Source organism: Rhinatrema bivittatum, chromosome 4 (genome assembly GCF_901001135.1).
Source record: "Rhinatrema bivittatum chromosome 4, aRhiBiv1.1, whole genome shotgun sequence".
In the NCBI taxonomy this organism is placed as follows: domain Eukaryota; kingdom Metazoa; phylum Chordata; class Amphibia; order Gymnophiona; family Rhinatrematidae; genus Rhinatrema; species Rhinatrema bivittatum.
The window spans coordinates 70,036,702-70,056,259 of record NC_042618.1 but is presented as its reverse complement, the minus strand read 5'-3'; positions in this window follow the sequence as shown (position 1 = coordinate 70,056,259).

Genomic DNA, 19,558 nt, shown 5'->3' with positions numbered 1-19,558 from the left:
CAAAAAAGCCCAAAACAAGATTTTGTTAATACTATATTTAGCCAAAATAAAAGGGTTTTTTTTTCATTAGACTCTCAATGCAAAAGCATAATTCATAAAATTTCCTACTGACAAGTTTCAGTTGCAACATAAATTCAAATTAGAAATTCACATAACAGTATAGTTAGAACTATGCAAAAATGCTCTAATACATGCCTTTTTTCTTCTCCTGGATTTCTTTTTTTTTGCATTAAACTGTTTAATGACACAGGAAAATAAAAGGAATATATAGTTGAAAACTAACAGCCAATTACAATGAAATATCATATAATGCACATTGTACAGAGCATTGATGATAGTACAATGATCAATGACCCCACATTTTCCTGCACTTTTCCACCCTATATCCCCATACATTCTTCATTCACTTCCCATACATACTCCATACACACTACTTACTTAATCCATTCATCCTTCTTAGGTATGTTTCCAACCACATTTCATATACAACCAATCTAATTATTTCAGTACATTAGGAGGTAAAAAAAGTTTAAAAAAAACTTTCCACTTATGCATAAACTTCTTGAAAACTGATAAAGGTACATTTCCCAAATGACATTTCTCAATCTGAAAAATTTCTATCATCAAGCTTAACCACATATCTTTAGTGAGGCTCTCTTCCTTAATCCATTGTATCAAAATGCATTTTCTTAATACCAAGAGTGATAATGGAATCAGGTTTGCATTATTTCCTAAAAATTCTTATCCATATCCATTGGGCCAAACAATACTTAAAAACAGGTGCAGTCCATGGCAACTGTAAAGAGATCATTAATAGTTTGTACAATAACTTTCCAATATTCTTGTATATAGGCACAAAAGAAGAAATTATGCAAAAATGTTCCCTTGTCTGTTTTACATTTTATACATATATAAGAATCCACCAGCCCCATGTAATACATATGTACACTATCTATATTTGCCAAATGAAGAATCCTCAATTGCATCTCCTGGAGTTGAGCATCAGTCATAATTTTATGCAATTAAAAGGAAAGAGCAGACAATGAAGATAATGGGCATCCTTGCCTGGTTCCCCACCTTAATTCAAATTCATCAGTCACTTCACCATTAATCAATATCCTAGCTGTAGGGTTCTCATACAATCATTGTAAATAAGACCCCTGGAAGTCATATTGTTGTAAAATCCAGAAAAGGTGTACCCACCCAACCTTATCAAAAGCTTTTTCTGCATCTATACTGACCAGATAAGCTTGTTCAGAAGAATACTTGATGTTATATATTGCAGCCAGTACTTTTCTAATATTGGCAACTGCCTGTCAACCAGCAACAATGCCAACTTGATCATGAAGGATAAGGTTAAGCAATATATTCTTCAGGTGTTCTGCCAGTCTTGATTAATCAGAGAGATTGGTCTATTGGAGGAGAGCAAGGTATAATCTCTGTCTGCCTTCAATAGCATTGTTATCAAAGCTAATTGGGTATAGTAGGTAAATTCCCATTAACAAGTGTGGATTCAAAGTTGCCCACCAAGTATGGAGAGATTTCCTATTTGAGAGTTTTATAAAATTGACTCCCTTACCCATCTGGTCCAGGTACTTTACAAGTGGGCAAAGATGTAATAATTTTTTCTATTTCCATCACTATAATAGGTGCATTAAGTTTGTGTATCTCCCTAGATGTGAGTTGTGGTAGGGATAAATTCTTACAAAAATTCTCTGTATTTCACAGAGCCCAACAAGGAGGAATAGAGGTGTTTACAGAATTTGCAAAATATATCCTTTACCTCAGTCTTATCCCTTCTAATATTCCCTTGTTCATCTCTCATGTCCAAGATATAAGTTTGTTTCCTCTTTTACTGCACCAAATGTGCTAGCAGTTTGCCTGCATGATTACCATAGTTGTAAAGTTGGGTTTGAAATATAAAATGGATTCCTGAGCTTTCGCTTATAATAAAATATTTATATTAAGTCTACAAGCCTCCAAATGTTTCTTGGTGTCTGTTGTTTTATTTCTAATATGCATTATATTTGCCTTAAGAAGCGCTCTCAATATTGTCTCCCAGCACATTTTAAACACCTTTTTTCTTCTTGCCATACAGGAGATAATATCTCTTCTTAGTACAGCTTTTGCTGTTTCCCAAAATACCTGTTTATCTATGTCTTCATTCCAATTGTTAGTTTTATATGCATGCCACCTAGCAGATATTCCTTAAATTGAGGGTCCCGAAACCATGCTGGATTCAATCTCCAAGAGAACAGTTGTCATTCTTTTTCACCCACCCTATTATAAAGTCTATAGGGGAATGATCTGATATAGGATTAACTCCTATATTGGCAGAGGTAACTGCCATATAAAGAGATTAGGATATCAAAAAGGAAAAGAAGTTTTGAACATGAGAAAAAATGAGTAATCCATATCATCTAGATGTAGTCTTCTCCAAATGTCTACCAAATCTAGTTCTCTCAAAAGAAAAGATGCATCCCCTAACTTCTTTGCAGACTGGCCCCTGGGTGAATGGGTGAAACATCTGGTAAAGGATTCGGGTATATATTAAAATCACCCCCCCCATCATAATTTGATAGCAAACTGTTAAGCTTCTGTAACATGAGTAACAAAAAACTCATGATCATATATGTTGGGAACATAGATGTTTTCCAAGAGCAATTTTTTGCCATAAACCTGTCCCGCAGCCAGATAAACTGACCATGAGGATTTTTAATTACTTTTTCACATTGAAAGGGTATAGTCTTATGAATAAGTATTGCTACTCCATGCTTTCATTTGGAATAAAAAGCAAAGTCACAAATTTCTACCCAATCAGTTTGAAGTTTAACACGTTCTTTATCTTCCAAATGTGTTTCCTGAAGAAATGCAATATGGGTTTATAATTTCCTCAGAGAAAGCAGTACCTTTCTCCACTTCATAGGGGAATGTAGACTAGAAATGTGAATCGGAACTGAAATCCGAACCGATTCTGGTTCCGATTCACATCTCTAATGTAGACCATTCACGTTCCAAGAACAAAAATTAAGATCATGTGCTATCTAAAGTGAACAAAAATATTTATTATAAACAAAAGTTTTCAGCAAGAGAATTGCTGGTGCTCCCCAGCCTAGGCCCAGCATCCACATCTGCTTGTCATAGAACACATCAAAACCTGGTTGCATAAACGTTATTAGAATACTTCATTTTAACCATAAATATACCCATACACACCAAGCAAACACACCTATTTACACCCCTACATACCATACTTACAATTCCACCTGGTCACACTCTGCAGTAAATTTTGTGAGCACCATCCTCCCCTCCCAATCCTCCCCATCCAAGATATCATAGTTACCCATCCTTAGATGTATAAAAGTTAGAATGGGTAAGAGTGCTCTGTTCCCCTTCAAATACCTGACTGTGATTGGGTTTGAATAGGGACAAACATTTGTTAATCAAGAGAGCAGTGAGTCACTCAGGCTGACTAACTAAGTGTGAAGGTTGTGTGTTCCATGTGAATAGGTACTATTCTTTGTTAATCAGCACAGCACTGAGTCACTCAGGAAATCTAACTGAAGTGTACATCTCCTAAGGGATTGTTTTGCACTAATTTACCTTAGAAGCACATTATATATTACAAGGGAAGTGTTAAGGTTGTGTGATTTATTTGATTAGGTAACATTCTTTGTTAATCAGAACAGCAGTGAATCACTCAGGAAAACTAACTGAAGTGTAAATCTCTAAAGGAACTGTTTTGTACTAATTTACCTTAGAAGCACATTATAAATTAGAAGGAAAGAGCTCAGTAACCCACATTCCAGTGGGAACACTGAGAGGAGAGGATCACCTTGCTGGTGGCCGAAAGGAATCAGTAAGTTTTTGCTTGGGACATTGTCTTTTTTAAAAGTATTGGGGCAAAGTTAACTATTTGGGAATATTATTTAGTGTGTTTGTGTGTTTGTGCTTTAATAGTCAGAAAGGCAGTGAATAAACAAGTTAGACTGTTTGTATTTTTAAATAGTCAGTCAATAAGGTAGCAGTAGGTAGGCAGTGAATAAACAAGTTAGACTGTTTGTATTTTTAGTCAATCAATAAGGTAGCAGTAGGTAGTGTGTTTATTTTTAAAAGTCTGCAGAACTGAGTGTTCTCCAGACTTTTAAAGAACTGAGTGTTTGTATTTAATACTAACTGAGTGCTTGTATTGAAAAAAAAGAAACCACAAAAAAAAAACAAACCCCAAAAGTAGCCAGAAGCTAGAAATAAGCTAGGAGCAGTGTATACCTAAGTAAAAAAGTTGAATAGTTCAGCTCAATTACTCACCTTGGAAAGGTGTTGAGGTAGTGTGATTGGGTTTGAATAGGAACCAACATTTGTTAATCAAGAGAGCAGTGAGTCACTCAGGCTGACTAACTGAAGTTAGACTGTTTGTATTTCCCAACCCTCCCACGACTCACCCACCCACCCCTAGCTCATCCCTTAATTTATAGGCAGGTGCCACTTTCACAAAAAAAAACAAAACATCAACAAAAACTTTATTGAGAATTCAATCAGACCCCGGTAGGCCACTACGAGACACATAGTGAATTCATTAATACATTTAAAGGACGTTAGACACATTCCTACTCCCATAGCAACCTAAAACTTAACTAGGAACTGATCAAAATTGAGATGAAGGCAGCAGTCCAGCAGCAAGAGGGGGGCTTCCCAGTCTTTTGCATCGAGTGTCACATGTATGATTTTTTACCCACCGGTGAGAAGTTGTACATGTGCATACGATGCAAAGAGCTCCTGGCTCTCAGAGAACGAGTCCGATCTCTGGAGGCTAGAGCAGCAGACCTGGAGGAGCTGAGGCAGACAGAGAGGTATATAGATGAGACCTTCAGGGACATAGTAGTCAAGTCCCAAATTCAGACTGGCAGCCCTGGTGCTGCCTTGGAGGAAGAAGGTCTCACGATGGGAGAGCACCAACCAGGTGCAGCAGGAAAGGATCCTGTAGCAAGGACCTGCTCTCCAGGTGATGCATTGTCCTTTCGCACTGAGGATATCTCCCCAAGGCCTACTGCCCAGGAGGGAAGGGTTAGGTCGGCCGTCATAGTTGGTGATTCGATTATTAGGAATGTAGATAGCTGGTGGGCATGAGGATCGCCTGGTAACATGCCTACCTGGTGCGAAGGTGGCGGACCTCACGCGACACCTAGATAGGATTTTAGACAGTGCTGGGGAGGAGCCAGCTGTCGTGGTACATGTGGGCACCAACGACATAGGAAAATGTGGGAGGGAGGTTCTGGAAGCCAAATTTAGGTTCTTAGGTAGAAAGCTTAAATCTAGAACCTCCAGGGTAGCATTCTCTGAAATGCTCCCTGTTCCACGCGCAGGTCACCAGAGGCAGGCAGAGCTCCGGAGTCTCAATGCATGGATGAGACGATGGTGCAAGGAAGAGGGATTCAGTTTTGTTAGGAACTGGGGAACCTTTTGGGGAAGGGGGAGTCTCTTCCGAAGAGATGGGCTCCACCTTAACCAGGGTGGAACCAGACTGCTGGCGCTAACCTTTAAAAAGGAGATAGAGTAGCTTTTAAACTAGAACAAAGGGGAAAGCCAATAGTTGCTCAGCAGCGCATGGTTTGGAGAGAGGTATCTTTAAAGGATACTAATGATGCATTAGAATTAGGGCATCCCGACAGTGAGGTTCCAATAATTAGTAAAGTAGTCCAAGTGCCTGTAACTAAAAACTCACCTGAGCTACAAAATTCTAACTTATCCCTATCAATTAAAAAGCAGAATAAAAATACAAACAAAAAACAAACTTTGAAATGTTTGTATGCTAATGCCAGAAGTCTAAGAAGTAAGATGGGAGAATTAGAATGTATAGCAGTGAATGATGAAATAGAGTTAATTGGCATCTCAGAGACATGGTGGAAAGAGGACAACCAATGGGACAGTGCTATACCGGGGTACAAATTATATCGCAATGACAGAGAGGAGCACTTGGGAGGAGGTGTGGTGCTTTATGTCTGGGATGGCATAGAGTCCAACAGGATAAATATCCTGCATGAGATTAAATACAAAATTGAATCTTTATGGGTAGAAATCCCTTGTGGGTCGCGGAAGACTATAGTGATAGGGGTATACTACTGTCCACCTGGTCAAGATGGTGAGACGGACAGTGAAATGCTAAGAGAAATTAGGGAAGCTAACCAAATTGGTAGTGCAGTAATAATGGGAGACTTCAATTACCAGAAAGGACACAAGCAAAGTACTGCACTTCAAAATAATCCAAGTAAAGAAAGTGCAGATAGGCTGATTTTAAGTCCCGATCAAAAGATTTTCAAACACTTTTATGCATTAGTAATTTTTGTATTTTATTGCGGCAACTCCACTGCATTATATTTCAAACAAGAGCTATTTTCAAGAGTCCCCTGACACGGTCCCGTGTTTCGCTGGTAGCTGCATCGGGAGGGACCACGAATTTTTTACAATCTGTAAATTAAAACAATTAAGGATCAGGACAAAACAATGGGCTTACGCCGACATAAAGCTTAGTAAAGTAAACAGTTATTACATACCTTGGTGCAAAGTATTTTCAACATGGCAGGGAGTGCACTGACTCTCAATACAACCAGGTATTTAAAGACAGAGTTTGGGCGCGAAAGTACAGGTGAGTTGATCACAATTTGCATGGAAGCCAATCACCAGTTCCCAAGAGTCTGTGCGCCCAATCACAGTCAAAAGGCGGACTACCAAAAGAATATATAGGGAGTATGTAAACAACATATTTATGTAAACAAATGCCATTCAATTTCCCGATTTAGACCTTTAGGAGACACAGTGTCTAAAGTAAAAATCCATTTTTGTTCTCGTCGGCCAAGTTGTTCTGCATAATTTCCACCCCAGGCTAACTTAGGAACTACCTCAATGACAAAAAACCGCAAATCAGCAACACTGTGAGAAAAACTCATCCAGTGTGAGACAAGAGGTTCTTGGTCACGGGAGGTTCTAATATTCGAGCAATGCTCGATAATGCGAGTTTTAATTTTGCGGGAGGTTTTACCTACGTAGAAAAGGGGGCATGGGCATTTGATTACATATACTACTCCTTGTGATGTACAATCAGAATTGGTTTTTAAGTAAAACATTTTTTGGTAATAGGATGTTGAAAAGATGAGAGGGTATCCGTATGGTGGCATACTGTACAGTGCCCACAAGGCCGATGCATTTGAGCTCCTGAAGAGGTCTCATCAACCCTGCCTCGATATGCATGAACCAGTCTGTCTCTTAAATTACGCCCCCTACGGTATTATAGGGGCATTTTCCCCTGCCAAAAAGGGCAAATCTGCCATTATCTTTGCAACCATCTCAAAACTCTTAGAATAGACATGTTGGCAGCAAAAGCAGATAGCCATGTGATAGCTAGAAAGTAGCAAGCTTAAGGTAGTGCATCTGCTTTCATAAGATAAGGAGTAAGTCTCAGTAAGACATATCTGTTGCTTTAGATTAAGGAAGTAGATCATCCCTGGCTGTATACCCAGAACTGGACTGATACCCATAACTACTATAGATTACGGAAGTATATCATCTAAATTAGGGAAGTATATTATCCCTGGCCATATGCCCAGAGCTGGTCTTCTACCCAGAGCAACTAATCCTGTAGAAAAGAGGAAGTTCTCATCTACAACTGAATGCCTGCTCAGATAAGCAGGAAGAGACTTTCTGTAGTTTAAACACCTTATACTTCCAAGTGTTTAACAAGAGAGAAACATTTCTCCTTACAATAAGAAACAATAAGAAGATATTAGAATACTTCCTTTACATTTAGAAAAGCTATTAAGAAGATACTGCAGTAATATTAAGAGGAGACATTTAGAAAGATATTGCAGTGTCCAAAAGAGGAAGTAACTATTACACATCCAGACAGCTAAAGAATGAGGAAGTACCTTTCAGTGAGAGATGAGGTAGCCATGTGTGTGTGATATCTAACATACAACTTATAAGACCCACATACCATGATGGCAAGGGACCCTCCACAGTCTGATGTCAAAAACAAGAGCTAAACTATGTTTACACAGTCAGAGAAAGCACTAGACTGTTAGTCCAGATCTGGCTGTCATCCCATCCTGGATGGTAGCCAAGTACTAGATTTACAATTAGGTGTATAAAAGAATGAGGTTTGGAAGCAATTCTTTGTACTGAGTAGACGATTGACCGAGACAGTCCATGACGACCAAAGTACTTGGTGCACCTCCTCTCTCTCACTGAGACCCTTCGAAGATATTGCTGAGGATTAAACAAGGGAGTCATCACTCAGGTAAATGTCTATTGTAAATATTCTTTTAGACCATTCTCTTATATGGTCTTGTATAAATGCTCTTTCATATGGTATTGCTTTTATATATTTAGTTATTTGTAGGATAGGATGTTGCCTGCTTTGTTGCTATATTGCTGATTTCATTGCCTATAAGTTTTGGAGAAATGTTTATTGTGAATTATATTACTGTTAGTTCTTGTGTAGGAACAAAAGCTCACATATATTCCTTTGCCAATTTCTCTCAGTGTTTGTGCCTTATTTCCACTGGGTAACACAGTACAAACATCCCACCCCATGACCACACTACACTAACTTTGGGGGAATATTCAGTGGTGCAGCCGCACTGTTGAATATAAACGGCAATCTTAAAAATAGCTGAATAGGTTTATCTGACTAACCTTTGGACAGCTCTATGGCATGACCAGAGTTAGCTGGATATGTTATCCGGCTAACTATGATAACTGAATAAGAGAGTTAGCTGGATAACGTCTCCGGCTAATCTAACCCCTCCCAGAAAAGCCCTTGAACACCCCTACATTATTTGCCTAACTTTTAGCTGGATAATGAGATATTGACTACAGTTTAGCTGGATAAATGCTCAAAAGATTCAAAAGTCAGCATTTAGCTGGATGGTTTCTGATAGCTGTCTGGCTAAATGCCTCTGAATATGGACCTCTATATCTTTATCTCAGAGCAAGAAAACTTGGTGGCTGAGAAGATAGAAAAATCATAATTTTTGGCCCAATGAATGAGAGTTGGCAAATAATCATTTTGCATAGATAATTGCTGATTGTTATGGGAAGATTGTTTCTGTGATAAATCTTTATTTTCACTTATTTGGGTGTTATTAGAGTTTGAGTGTTATTGCCTGTCAATCTGCCAAATTTCAGAAAAATTCACCATCCACATTAATGCCAATCTGTGAGTAATCTAAGCTAACATATTGGGTAGTCTTTGCTGTTTGGCCTAGAGTAGTTTGCTTTGACCTTTCAACTTCTTGAGCCAGTGAAGCAAAGAATTCCTACCTTCTTGATGACAGTGACTACACCTTTATTCAAAGAAATATGTAAATAGACACTAATTCTCAGTGGTGGTGATTTTTGTAGTGGTAAAATATTACCATAGATATCAATGTCCACTAATGCACAGCACAAATGTTTTTCTCTGACTTCATCCCACAATTCTTTGAAATATGGTGTCATGAATTTAATTTAGTAGTTATGACACCAGATCATGCATTCTTAGAGTAGAAACTGCTTTGATTACTTCCGATTCTTCGTGTTTTCTATATACAAGCAGTTCTTATGATCTTCATCCCCCTTACCTCTTTGGATACACATTGATAGACAAGAGCTATTTAATGGCATTTTTATCAATCAAGATTCTGGAATCCTCTAATTTAGCATCAGTGTTATAGGCTAAATGGAAATGTTTTTTTTATGTTGTCAATTGTAATGAAAAAGCAGTGTAAAAGCCTGATAAGTTATGATTTCTGGGTGCCCTTCCTAGCTTTTGTAAGTTTATATTAAAATCATTCTCTCTCTGAAATGCAGTTTTATGAATTGAATATTATTTAAATTATGACTGCATCAGGATAGTACATAATCCTACTGAGAAGCAACAAAGCCAATATTATTTCTCTCATTGCGATGTGATGCAGATACAAAGACTTTGGCCATTAGATATTCTTATCAGCATCTCATTATAATATATATGGTGGGGCTTAAGATAAGGAGGGGGCAACTTTCAAATTGCTTGCATTACTGCAAAGTCCGTGGATCCTTTTTACTTCTGGTCTTTGCACCAATGTTCAAAGGGAAAAGTACCCACATACCTTCCCTTTAAAAACTGCCCGGGGGAAAACATACCCACAGAGAGTTGTACCTGCTTTTCCTACAGATGCTTCTTCTGACCAAAACTATGTGCATTGTTTTCGTCCTTGACCTAACACCATTCCATGAGTAACTTAATTAAAATCGGGCTGATGCAATATGAACGTGCTAAAAATGGGCATCCAAACTGAGTGCCCATTTCCCTAATGCACGCCCATCCATCTGTCCAGGGCGCGTGATGCAGTATGCAAATGAACAGCCGCATTGAAAAGGACGCGGCAGGGGAAATTGTGCGTCCCTAGCGTGTCCTTGGCATCGGGTGCCCAAGAGACATGGCCGTGTGTGGGGTACCAAAATGGATGCTCAATATGAGCATCTATTTTATCCTGCGGCAGCAAATTTACCAGCGCAATATAAACGCACGATATGCACGGCCTGGAGCATGTTTATTGTGCATCCAGAATTTTTTTTTTCTGTCAAGTCATTTTTATTTTTTCAGATGCTGCTTTCTGTGACTTCTCCTACTTAGTATCTCACGATGATACTAGATAGGAGGAACCACAGAAAAGCAGTATTTTTTAAATTTTAAAGTAGACCCCTTGACGTGCGGCAAGACTTTATGCTTGCTCCTGGGCAGGGATAAAATTTGAGGGGTTAAAAAGAGTGGCTTGGGCGTGCAGCGATTTTTTGCATTCTGGTGTATTAGCTAATAGCCTCATCTACATAGCATTTACATGTGATGAGGTTATTAGCTATGCCTTTGCTTAGACACACATTTCGGATGCGCTGATTGCCTTATTGCATCAGGGGTTAAGGACAAGCCTCCAAAATGCGCGTCCAACCGCTTGTTAAGCTGTGCGATAGGCTGGGCGCACTTTATTATGTTGGTCCCAATGTGGATAACAGTACACATGTTGAGGAACTACACAGAGAGGGTGGGCAATGTCCAAATAGCCTTTTTACCTGTGTATGCAGCTGTTTACCCAGGTAAATGGCTTTTGAAAATTGCCTTCAAAATTAGCACCAGTAGGTTGGCAGATACTGTTTCTTTTAGTGAAGATTTAATCAGATTCAAGCACAAAGCCTTGATATTCTATTATGTGTCACACAGTTCTGGAAGGAGTCATGATATGAGGCTCAGTGTCTCAGAATGGCTTTTTGTGACTGTAAAGCAGTTCTGACGTCTATATTCAATAATCCAGGGAGTGGACAGGTTATCCGGCTAAAGTTAGCTGAATAACTTGTCCCAGATATTCAGCCAGATAAGAACATAAGAACATAAGAAAATGCCATACTGGGTCAGACCAAGGGTCCATCAAGCCCAGCATCCTGTTTCCAACAGTGGCCAATCCAGGCCATAAGAACCTGGCAAGTACCCAAAAACTAAGTCTTTCCATGTTACCATTGCTAATGGCAGTGGCTATTCTCTAAATGAACGTAATAGCAGATAATGGACTTCTCCTCCAAGAACTTATCCAATCCTTTTTTAAACACAGCTGCACTAACCACATCCTCTGGCAACAAATTCCAGAGTTTAATTGTGCTTTGAGTAAAAAAGAACTTTCTCCGATTAGTTTTAAATGTGCCCCATGCTAACTTCATGGAGTGCCCCCTAGTCTTTCTATTATCCGAAAGAGTAAATAACCGATTCACATCTACCCGTTCTAGACCTCTCATAATTTTAAACATCTCTATCATATCCCCCCCTCAGCCGTCTCTTCTCCAAGCTGAAAAATCCTAAACTCTTTAGTCTTTCCTCATAGGGGAGTTGTTCCATTCCCCTTATAATTTTGGTAGCCCTTCTCTGTACCTTCTCCATCGCAATTATATCTTTTTTGAGATGCGGCGACCAGAATTGTACACAGTATTCAAGGTGCGGTCTCACCATGGAGCGATACAGAGGCATTATGATATTTTCCATTTTATTCACCATTCACTTTCTAATAATTCCCAAGATTCTGTTTGCTTTTTTGACTGCCGCAGCACACTGAACCGACAATTTCAATGTGTTATCCACTATGACACCTAGATCTCTTTCTTGGGTTGTAGCACCTAATATGGAACCCAACATTGTGTAATTATAGCATGGGTTATTTTTCCCTATATTCATCACCTTGCACTTATCCACATTAAATTTCATTTGCCATTTGGATGCCCAATTTTCCAGTCTCACAAGGTCTTCCTGCAATTTATCACAATCTGCTTGTGATTTAACAACTCAGAAAAATTTTGTGTCATCTGCAAATTTGATTATCTCACACGTTGTATTTCTTTCCAGATCATTTATAAATATATTGAAAAATAAGGGTCCCAATACAGATCCCTGAGGCATTCCACTGTCCACTCCCTTCCACTGAGAAAATTGTCCATTTAATCCTGCTCTCTGTTTCCTGTCTTTTAGCCAGTTTGCAATCCACGAAAGGACATCGCCACCTATCCCATGACTTTTTACTTTTCCTAGAAGCCTCTCATAAGGAACTTTGTCAAACGCCTTCTGAAAATCCAAGTATACTACATCTACCGGTTCACCTTTATCCACATGTTTATTAACTCCTTCAAAAAAGTGAAGCAGATTTGTGAGGCAAGACTTGCCCTGGGTAAAGCCATGCTGACTTTGTTCCATTAAACCATGTCTTTCTATATGTTCTGTGATTTTGATGTTTAGAACACTTTCCACTATTTTTCCTGGCACTGAAGTCAGGCTAACCGGTCTGTAGTTTCCCAGGTCGCCTCTGGCGCCCTTTTTAAATATTAGGGTTACATTTGCTATCCTCCAGTTTTCAGGTACAATGGATGATTTTAATGATAGGTTACAAATTTTTACTAATAGTTCTGAAATTTCATTTTTTAGTTCTTTCAGAACTCTGGGGTGTATACCATCCGGTCCAGGTGAATTACTACTCTTCAGTTTGTCAATCAGGCCTACCACATCTTCTAGGTTCACCGTGATTTGATTCAGTCCATCTGAATCATTACCCATGAAAACCTTCTCCATTACGGGTACCTCCCCAACATCCTCTTCAGTAAACACTGAAGCAAAGAAATCATTTAATCTTTCCGCGATGGCCTTATCTTCTCTAAGTGCCCCTTTAACCCCTCGATCATCTAACGGTCCAACTGACTCCCTCACAGGCTTTCTGCTTCGGATATATTTTAAAAAGTTTTTACTGTGAGTTTTTGCCTTTACAGCCAACTGAATATACTTTCCTAAAGGTATCTGGCTACATGTAGCCAGATAACTAAAAAAAACTTAACCAGCTATGTTTGAATGTAACTGGTTAGGTTTTTTCGTTATCTGGCCTTTGGTAGCCAGATAAATTGCTACTTAACCAGATTCCTTCTATAGATATCCAAATTTCTTCAAAAGAAATGTGGTTAAGTAGCAATATTTTACAATTTAAAAAAAAAAGAAAAAAGGTAAAAGGGCCTATGCTTCTATTTCCTCCTTCCCCCCCTCCCCCCCCCCCCCCCGCTGAGTTTCATAGGTGGCCCTGACGGACCATGCACTCCCCAACCCACATCCCCTCCTAAATGTTCAAATAGTTCCAGGGTCCACAGGTTGGGGTCCCTCCGCGCTGCCTTTCCCTAGTTTTCTTGAAAAATAAAAAACTCAATTTCCTATCTCAGACCCTCTCCCAACCACACATAGGGGCCGATGCAATAAATAGGCGCAGAAAGCGGGCGCTGAACAGTCAGTGCCCGCTTTCTTAACGTGCCCCCAGGCGCCTGCTTTGGGGGCACCATGCAATATTTATATTAGGGGGTCACGTTGCTAATGAGATCCCGATCGGCATTGGTGGTCCCCGGTTAGGAAAACCGACACCGAGTTTATCAGCGTCGGTTTTCCTAAATGCCGCACAGCCAGGGGGTTCAGGAAACGGACGCTTGTCAGTTGAGCATCCGTTTCCTGCAACCGACTGATGGTGTTTTTTTTTTAACTTTCATTTAATTTTGTTTTTCCTCCTATTTAATATTGCAATGATATTAAGTAGGAGGCAGTACAGAAAAGCAGTTTTTACTGTTTTTTTTTTTTTTTGCATTGGGAGTGAATGCCTAAGAGCCTCATTCACATCCATTTGCATGTGATGAGCGCTATTAGATTTACTCCGCGTTGGACGCACGTTGTAGAGGTGCTAATCCCCTTATTGCATAAGGGGATTAATTAGCACCTATACAACCTGCATCCAACTGCGGGTTATACAGTGCACTGAATTACATCAGCCTCATAGTCCCTAAGTCCTGGGCCAGCCCCCCTCCCACTGTCCACACCCCTTTCCATCCCCTCTGACACTTAGGGAATCCTTGCCATGAGCAAGGTCCATACTTACCAGCACTCGACGCTTTCAGCCCAGCTTCTGACAGATGTTGTGCTGGAAGCGTAAGTTACCCATAACTTCCACATTAGCAGTGCTCATCAGCAGTGTTTAGTGCTGGAAGCATAAACTATGGGTAACTTACGCTTCCAGCACAGCATCCGTTAGAAGATGGGCTGGAAGCGTCGAGTGCTGGTAAGTATGAACCTTGCTTCTGGTAGGGCTTTTTCAAGTGTCAGGAGGGATGGGAGGGGTTCCAGGTGGTGGGGCCTTCCCAGGACATAGGGACCAAGTGTATGTGAGGGGAGGGTCTGGGGTGAAAAATAGATTTTTATTTTTTCAAGAGAAACGGGGAAGGGAGGTGGTGGTGGTGGGGGGTCTGACCTGCGGACCCTGGAACTATTTGAACATTTAGGACAGGATGTGAGGTGGAGAGTGCACAGCCTGACAGAGTCATCTATGAATTTGGGTGGGGAGAGGTAGTAAATCAGGCCACAGGTCCCTTTAGCTCTTTTTTTCTTTTCCTTTAAATACATAACAATGCTACTTAACTGGATATCCTTTGAAGAAGTCTGATTAAGAAGCAAATTATCTGGCCACACAAGGAGGGGTAACTTATACCTACTCTGAAGCAGGTCTAAAGTTAGCCACTTAGATCTGACATTCAGCTAAGTCAGATAACTTAGGCACACCCCAGAATGCCTCCCAAAGCGCCTCTTCTTTTTTTTTTTTTATCTGGTTAGATTTTAGCTGGATAAGTGACTCAATATACAAAAACTTGCCATTTAGATGGAAAACTTGTGAGTTATCCATCTAAATGGCTTTGAATATCGCCCTCTTAGTATTTAATCATTTTTCTCAGCTCTTCCACAATAAGTTCATTGGAAACAATGCATCCCAAATTCCTTTCCTTTTCTGCATTGAGCATGGAATACCTTGATAAACAACTCAGGCGTGCCACGTGAAAATCTCTCTGATTTCTGCTTTACTGGAGAAAACAGTAAGGACATGCTCAGGTTACTGGCAAGATACACATGTGGTATCGTTTTTCTATTATTTGGAACATACAGAACTAAATTAATAACAGTTCTTACAAGGCCCTGGGGATTTATGTAAAAGAATTTTGATCTCCTTAGGAAAGGCTCACCAGTGCTCACAGGAGGGATGCACTTGACTTCTGACCTCTTTTCAAAGGCACCTGTGTGAGCTTTTAAAATCCACTACCACCAATTATCCACTTTCAACCTGAAGTGTTTAAACCTGGGACCACATTAACTGAGCTTAGCACATAGCCATGTCATTGTAGACTTCCTGATGCGAGGAGATGTCTTGACATGGTTAAAAGGGAGTTTAGGGATGGGGCATGAGATTAATCAGCTTCTCTTACTGACAGCTTCAAACAAAGAAGCCTTTTAGCCACCTGGTTTGTGTCTCTCACACCTGCATTAAGATTGTGGAGCAGAGCTTTGTACTCCTGCCTTGATCCTGTTATTTGCAGGTACTTGTCCGCTTCTATAGTGCATCACTTAGTAGTTCTTTTATAAAAGAAGAAATAGAAAAAGAGTTCAATGTACTGTTTCTTTTTCCAGCAAAGAATATACATTCTCCCAAGCTGTAGAAGCCTAGTAAAACTGTCAGGCACAGTGTTTTTTTTTTTTACCATGCTCAGAATTATTGCATGAAGAAAGTCAATGTTGTTCTGTGAAGTCTTTAGTTGATTGCCTACTCTACAGAGTAGATAAATATTTAATTTGACCATAATAACACTGGTGTGGTGATTATCCATGATTACTTTTATTTTTAGTTTCTGTAATTATTTTCGTCTCGAGGAAACAGAAGACTGCTTTAGCTGGCAGTAGCGTTTATATGTGCTTAATATTCATGTATTGTTTACTCTCTAGAATATTGCTCAGAGTAAATACAGAATTACCTTCAGAGGATCTCTGGGCAAGATATACTAAGCTTTATTTTCCTAGAGACACAAAATGGGGAAAACCGTTTTATACATCAGGTCATCTATCAATGGTGGCCAAACAAGTTGATTTCATGATAGATTTAATCTAAGAACTATTACAAAAGCTTTCCATCAGTAGAGGATGCAGAAAGTTACTTATCAACAGGGCTACAGAGTGACATCAATTTTATGTGCTCAGATACAGCAACATTTCAGCTCCTCTAACTGAATACATGTGTAACAAGCTTTCAAGAGCTATGCTCCCTTCATCAGGCCAATAGATAATGAAGGGAGCATAGCCCTTCAAAGTTATTCACAAATGCATTAAGCAACCACAGTGCTTGTTTACTAGACTGTAACTACAGTGAAGTATGCAGCACAATGATATTCTATCACTTTGTGGCCCTAGACTGCAATACAATATTAGTTAATATGATGCTGAATCACCCCACATGGTTGTATGCATAACACTTACATATTTGCAATAAATATTTCCCCGATATTGAGTTTTGGGCCATTTACCCAGACACAATATAGCACTGTTTAGCTTTGAAGTATTCATTTAAAAAATGTTTAACCCACCTATCTGCAATTCATGCTTAATTGACTAGCATAGAACATTTTGAACCAGCATCAAAATACTAGTCATATGGTAATTAATACAAAAAGGCAAATTTAAAAGCTTTTGAGGGTAAGTAGCCATTTAAAAGTACATGCTGTTAATGTTCTGGCTGCTGTGCAGCCCCCCTCCACTAGAGGACTCCAGTGAGCCCTGTTCTGGCTGTACTCTCCAGCCAGCCCTACAGCCTCCGCTCCAGCAGGGGACCTCCTTGAGCACACTTTCCTGGCTGTCCAAGTTCCTCTTACCTGCCTGCACCACACCCAGACTCCAGCATTACTTAACCCTGTCTAACCCCTGCCTCAATGTTTTGGCATTGAGTTCTTATGTGCTCCTTGCTCCAGCCACTTATGCCTTGCAGCCTTCTCAGGCCTTTTCCTGCCTTGTCTCATGGTCTTTGGGCCTTCTGATCCTAGCTCTGCCTTGCCTTGTCTAGTGGTCTTGGGCCTTCTGATCTCAGCTTTGCCTTATAGCCTTGGGCCTCTTGGTCCTTTCCTAGCTTGCAGCCTAGCTGGCCATCCCTAATCTCTGGCCTAGCCCTGAAGCCTCCCCCTGATTCTAGGCTTTTCCCAGTCTTGCCTCTCATGGCCTTTTTGCATCGTTGCCTTTGAGCTTTATTTTATTTTCATTTATTTTTATATTCTCCTTTTCATACTTTTTTCAGCACTTCAAAGTAGGTTACATTCAGGTACTGTAGGTATTTTCCTATGCCCAGAGGGCTTACAATCTAGGGGGGGGGGGGGGGGGTCATTTATCAAAGTGCTATATGGCGTTTTCGCATGCATTAAGGCGTTCTCGCATGAAAAAATGCCTTTAATGCATGCAAAAACACCTTTAATGCATGTGAAAATGCCATAATGCATAGTGCGATGCAAATTAGAAAAAGGGGAGGGGTTTGGGGCAGGATTTGTGGCCAAATGGGCTGGCTTCATAATTTGCGAAGCCATATCGCATGGCTTTAATGCGTATTTTAACTACACCTTTTTCATTTGTGTAAAGCCGTGCGATAGGGCTTTATCACACTATGCGATGTTTTCGCAAATGCCGTTTTTAATAGTTTTAGGCTCCTGGTGATCCAGCCTAGCTAGCAGGGCCCTTCTAGAACCACTGGGGGGGGGGGGGGGAAGAGAGAGAGAGAGAGATGGGCTCTCTATCTCAAACTAGGTTGAGAGAACATTGAACAAATCTTATCTTTGTGTGAGTTTCCTCACCCCGAAGGTCATCAAATCTTCACAAGAGAGCACTGTTCTGTTCGTACGTCTCACTTTGAACGTCAAAGTGGCCCCTAACCCCTACCTAAACCTCACCTCAAGTGAGGTTTAGGTAGGAGTATAAATACCTAGGGATATAAATACCTATCTAGTATGAGGGCATTATGGCTAGGCTCACTCTCTCTCCTCCCCCAGTGGTTGTAGAAGGGCCCTGCTAGCTAGGCTGGATCTCCAGCAGCTTAAAAAGGCCCCCCCCTAGTGGTTGTATGTAGGAAATACAACATGTTTGTACCTGAGGCAATGGAGGGTAAAGTGACCTGCCTAAGGTCACAAGGAGTGATAGTGGGACTCAAACACTGCTCTCCTGGTTCATAGCTCACTGCTCTAACCACTAGGCTACTCCAATGTTATCCTTGTCTTGTCCTGTTCTGTTTTAGTCTGTCTGTGCCTTAGACTCTGTTGCAGTAGATCCAGTCCATTCTTGCCTCTACTCAGCTCCAACCTGTTCCTGAGCTCCAGTGTTCTTTTACCTATTACAGCTCCAGTCTGTTTACTCCTAGGGGAATTCTGAACTACTGCAGAGTGCAGAATTTGCAAAGAGTTCTCATGTGTAGAATTTCCATTTTCTGCTCTGAATTTGGAGCAGGCCTGGCATGCCGCGAGTGGAGCCCATCCCACTTGTGGCAAAGAAGGAAGTAGCAAGCCCTGGCCTGGTGCGTCGCAGTGAAGAAGGAAGAACTAGGGCCCTGGCGTGCCACATCACAGCGAAGAAGGAAGCAGTAAGTCCCGGCATTCTAGTTGTGGCAAAAAAAGTATGCAGGTCCTGGCGGCCGCAAGTGGAGTTCATCCCCCTTGCGGTGAAGATGAAGAAGGTGTGTGTATGACTGTGAGCCTGTGTGTAGGGGTGTGTATGTGTGTGTGAGTGCATGTGTGTGTGTGAGAGAGCAAGAGCATATGTGAGGATGAGTGTGTGTGCCAGAGAGATGGAGTCTATGTGAGGAGATTGTGAAGGGGTGTGCATATGTGTGAGAGATTGGGAGCTGGTGTGCGTGAAGAAAGGTTGGTGTGTATGTGAGGGAGGGTGCTTTTTGCTTGTGAGAAAGGGAGCCTGTGTGAAGAGTTATGTGTGTGTATGTGAGAGAGACAGAGGGACCCCGAGTGTAGGGGTCCGTGTATGTGTGAGAGAGGGAGCCAATGTGCAGAGCTGTGTGTGAGAGAGAGATAGATACCCTGTGTGAGGGTGTACACGTGACAGAGAAAAGGAGCCTCTATGGGTGTGTGTGCAAAAGAGAGAAAAGGAGCCTGTGTGAGGGAGAGAGGGAGCCTGTATGAGGGGATG